This window comes from Euprymna scolopes, chromosome 28 (genome assembly GCF_053919585.1).
Source record: "Euprymna scolopes isolate OS-2025 chromosome 28, ASM5391958v1, whole genome shotgun sequence".
NCBI lineage: Eukaryota > Metazoa > Mollusca > Cephalopoda > Sepiida > Sepiolidae > Euprymna > Euprymna scolopes.
In genome coordinates, this window is record NC_136509.1 from 12949546 (window position 1) to 12955208 (window position 5663).

The following is a 5663-nucleotide window of genomic DNA, read 5'->3' on the forward strand; positions in this document are numbered from 1 at the left end:
TATATATATATATACATATATATATATATTTTCGACAACTAGAAACTGCGTCAACCACCACCTTAGCAAGTAAGAATAGAAAAGAAAAGTATTGACTAAATCCTCCTGTCGAAATCTTTTATATGAACCGAAAGTTAAAAACATTATGTACTGCACGTGCACGTCTGGTCTTTTAATCGCCATGCTTTGAATTACATTTTCACAGTGTTTTATAAACAGTGGATTTCTATTAATTTAGTTTAAATATGTGTGTGTGTGTGTGTGTGTGTGTGTGTGTGTGTGTGTGTGTGTGTGTTACAAAAGATCCGAACAACATCGGTACTGTCGGTTTCAAATCCAAAAAAAAAAAAAAACGGGGATCTATAGGGGGTCGCCTACATCGGACTCCCTTTAGCCTCTATTTCTTTTTCTATGAATGCTGACATAAATGGAGGTTGAAGAGAGATCGGTAAAAGAGACCAATTATAGATTCCTCTTGTTTGACTTGTTGTACTAGCGGGACCTGTGGAAATTCCACAGCACCATCTTTCATATGTAATATATTGCTGCTGAGCACTCTGTGGACGTTCAGCGTGAATGAAGACCCAACGATTTTATTGTAGCCCTTTCGTTAAAACTGTAAAAATATTTATCTAAGTAATCTGGTTAATGTAGTGTCAGAATATATCTGGTTATTAAGGTTTATGTCCAATATCCTTATAGGAGTCTGTGACATATCTCCATTGTATGGACGCCCCGCGCGAGGAGAAACCCCACGATATCATTATACCATCTTTAGACAGAACAGATACTACACTTTGATCCTAGCCAATAGACCAAGAAGCTATATTTTAGTTTCACGTACGGTCCTAAAGCGACATCATTTTAAAAATATTTTTTGATTTTCATTGTTTTTTATTATTTTACATTGCGTCTTCGGTAATCGGGCAATCCTTTTTATTAAAACCATTAAATTAGCATATCTATATACTAGTTTAATGTTCTTGGTATGTTACCACCTTCTAACCTTCTTTTTAATGAATAGGATCGCTCAATTGAATAATTTATAATCTGGAAACCGTGACACACGTACTTACGTATGTTTAAAGTATTCCAGTATTAATACATAGAGTTCGCAATTTAAATTGAATTTATCGCTGGTTTTATTCTAATCTGGGAACTATTTTTCACGCGTACGATGATCCCAATTGTAATTTAAATATTACATCCGTTGAATCCACGTATAGAGAGAAGCTATGACAAATCCATTGATACAAAAGATATGGCCAAAAGAGCCACAACCTATAAATGGACAACCAGAAGAGAAAAATTTAATCACAAAGAAGAACCTGAATGCCTACGAAGCATTGTCCGCGAGTGTCTAAGGTCTCTTGTACATTTTTTTTTTTTACATAGGCATCACCACTTATCAAGGCTAAGAGGTCACTCGAGGATAAGAGTTAAAGAGTGTACAGTAGACAATTAGACAATATAGTAATCGTTAGTAATGGAATTTCGGTAAATTTGTACACTTATATGGAACGGCTCATCAAAAAACTTGTTTACGTTAGACTTGAAGACAACCATATTGTAGTCAGCTGGAAAGCAGGAAAACGGAAGACAATTCCAAAGGCGTGCAGTTCTAAGAAAGAAGCTTTGTTTATTGAATCTACGTTTAGGTTTAGGCACAGATAAAGAGTGGGGGAAATTATTGATAGTGTTTTCTGCTAGACTGGTGTTTCTTGTGAAAGTTTGGCGAGGGGATACCATAGATTGGAGCTCAGTCGAGCACCTGCCATGAAAATAACGATAAACAGAGACAGGCTCGGAACATCTCTTCTGTGAGATAGAGGTTGCAGGGAAGAGAAAGGGACATCCCCTACGAGGCTACGAAGTCTATTTTGAACTCTATCAAGGCAGGATAAGTCCTTTCTAGCAGCTCCTGCCCAAATGTGGCAACAGTATTCCATCCTTGGACGTACCTGGCTCTTATATAGATAGAGAATTGCACCAGCAGTGAGATATCTACTGGATCGATAGAAAGATCCCACCATTTTTCCAGCGCCCTTGACAACGGATTTAATGTATGTGTTTCATTTAAGATCAGGAGTAAATGTCAAGCCCAGAAGCTTGTCAAAACATGAGGCCTCCCCAAGACGAGAGCCATTCATTTCAATTGATGCCAGATGGAGATCAGAGCGTTGATGATGTAAAAATAAAAACTTGGTTTTAGATGCATTAAAAGTAACAAGTCACCTCTTCCCCCATTATACCACTTGCTCAAGATCAGAGGAGAGAGAGAGAGAGAGAGAGAGAGAGAGAGAACTTGGTTGTTTACGGTTTTAGATATGTTACCATAGATAGTAGCTTCATCAGCATAAATCTCTCCCCCTCTCTCTCTCTCTCTCTCTCTCTCTCTCTCTCTCTCTCTCTCTCTTGAGTTTGTCAGGACAACGTAGCATGATTGTTACTTTTCTCTACAAGTAAACCGTGACTAAATATTCAAAATCACATAGTATACGAAGCACAAATAAGATCTCTTTGGTATGGCCAACATACACTGGCTTTTACGAAAAATGGTGCACGGTCTCCAAGTGATGTTACCTCAAGTGTAACAGAGCGCGTATGAACGCGTGGGAAAATATCAGCAGGAGCTGTAAGATAGCTGGCTTTCGAAGATATTAGCAGCAGTAGCCGAAAAAAGGCTCATATGCAAATTAGGAAGTGTGCACTGGCTTGCGTGACAAGAAAAAAAAAAGAAGAAACGGACACCACATTGTCGAGAGAAGCCAAGTCCGAACCGGAGAAGATGGACGTGTAAAGTCGAATGCTAAAAATGACTGGCTAATGCAAGCGTGAGGTCGAGGCAAAGAGAAACGATACCGAGTGAGATGTACACGTGGCTCCGTGGTGACAGTGAGAGACTTTTAAGCTTGTGTCAAGACGGCGGGGTTTTGTTAATCGCATGGCAGGCGAAATTAACAATTAGAAAAAAAACAAAAAACAAAACAAAAAAAAAACAAGAAGCAGGCATTGCTTGGAAATTATGGTAATAAAAACTTTTTGCTAAAACAGAAATAAAACGAGTCGAGTTTATTTATTCTTTGTTAGTTTGTGCCTGTAAGGCAAGTAACAGCACAAAACTGGATACTCCACCGGACTAGATGAATTCTTGACCTGAAATCCAGTAATACGAAGCGACCAAAAAGAAAGATATATAACATATTTCAATGGCCAATTGGAGAGACGAAAATTGTGTCCTCAACTTCTTTGCTAACTCAGTGTTTTAACGGTAAAAGAGACATTTAATGGAGTATTCGAACATCGATGTATCTCATATAGAGATCAAGAGTTAGCCGCTTGATTTCTGAGGACTTCGACTGAAGAAAATGGAACAAAAAGTGAAAAGGCGCAGGAGTCTGTCTCGAAATGTAAGGCACATGAAATTTCAATAAATCGACCTTTTAAAGATATCTATTTTTTTTACATATAAGAAATATTAGGAGTGTCAGAAAACGCCATTAAAAATGCGTGATAAAAAATTTAATAATTCGACCTCCTATCTTTCGAAGCTTATAACTTTTTTTAATTTTTTTTATTACATTTTCACCCCAAACAAGGCACATTGCCACTCAGGTGTAGGGGGCTACTATCAGGGTCAGCAACTACGGGGGCACTATGTAGGGATTTGGGCAGCAAGATGTCGGTTCATGTTGCACTTGAACTTCTGCATGTCAGTACAGTTAGGGAAGCATGATCCTGGAATGGAATTCCAGAGTCTAGCGGTTTTGGGGAAGAAACTACTGGAGTAGAAGGATCTTTTGCATCTAGGGATCTCTACTGTGTGGGGGTGGGATTTAGCTGCCTGTCGGGTTTGTCGAGGGTGTCTGCGACGTGGGGGCACAAGTGTCTGCAGTTCGTCAGAGCACTCACCATTAAAATACTTGTAGAACAAGCAGAGGGATGCAACGTTTCGTCGATGGGACAGAGGCTGAAGCTTAGATGCCAGTTCAGGGCCTATCAGATTGGCGACTCTTTTTTGAACCTTGTCTAGGAGCGGGAGACTAGTAGTAGACGCACCAGCCCAGATGTGACAACAATACTCCATACATGGGCGAATGGTGACCTTATAGAGATACAGGATACTTTCAGGTGTCAGTAGTTTTCTAGCACGGTAGAGAGAGCCTACCTTTTTTGCAGCGGCCCTGGCAATGTTTTCAATATAATTGTTCCAGCTCATGTTTCCTGTGAACGTTAGGCCAAGCAGTTTGAAAGATGTACTCTCAGACAGGGAGTCACTGGTCATTGCTATTGGTGGCAGAGAAGGTTTCTTGTAGTTATTGAAGGAAACCAGTTTGGTTTTGGCAGCATTAAATGTGACCATCCATTTATGTCCCCATTCCACTACAGATTGGAGGTCATCCTCTAGTGTTTTTGCCATTTCTTTAGATATGTGTTCATTTGTTTTTCTGTCATGCCTTTTATAGAGTGTAGTGTCATCATCATATATACCCATCTCAGAGGCAGTTTGGTCGGGGAGGTCATTAATAAATATCAGGAACAATAGAGGTCCAAGAATAGACCCCTGAGGCACTCCCGCATTTATATCACACTGTTTAGATGTTCGACCGTCGAGGACAACCTGGATTTTTCTCTTGTCTAAGAAGAATTCAATTATGCTAAGTATTCTACCAGTGATACCGTATGATTTAATTTTCCTGAGGAGACCCTTGTGCCATACCCTGTCAAAAGCCTTTGATATATCTAGAGCTACCGCTCTGCCCTCCCCCGCTTTATCCAGTGAATGGTATATACGTTCAGAGATTACAGTGAGAATGTCAGCTGTGGAACGGGCTTGTCTAAATCCATATTGTTGGTCAGTCAGAAGTTTAGCGTCTGTAAGGTGCTGGACTAGAGCATGGTTAATTATGGTCTCAAATATTTTGGCGAAAAGTGGGAGGAGGCTAATGGGGCGATAATTTGATGGGTCAGTTCTTTCGCCAGAATTCTTGAATATTGGTACCACAGAAGCGGTTTTCCAACAGCCCGGAAAGCATGATTCATTAAGGCATTTGTTGAAGAGTTTGGAGAGAACTGAAGCTACTTCGGCTGAGCACTTTTTTAATAGCACAGCTGGGATGAGATCAGGTCCGCATGCTTTGGAAGTGTCAAGATTTTTTATGATAGCATGTACCTGAGCAGGGGTGATTTTTAGATCGTCTAGCGTGGCGTCTGTCCGCAAGGGAAAGTCAGGCAGGGGGTGGTTGGTAGGGTCCAGTGTGGAGTTCGAGGCAAACCGGCTGGCAAGTATATTAGCTTTGTCGGTTGTTGAGCAAACAACCTCGTGATTGTTGGTTAGTGGGGGAATTGTTTTTTTAAACAACTTTAATAGTTTATTTTGGAAGTATATTCCATAAAGAAAATAAACAACCCACTTTAAAAACAGAAATTACGAGCTTTTTATATTTTATTCGCAGTTTTGTTTTAGTCAAAAATTCACAAAAATTCTGATACACCTAAAGAAACATATACATATTTTTTTTTTTTTTTATAAAATGATATGATTTGGGAATCTTAAGTAGAACGACCCCCGCTATGTTTACGATATTATATGGTGAATTAAAACTTTAGCAAGGACTAGCATAGACCAACCAAAAGTACAATGACGAGGATGGCCATAGACA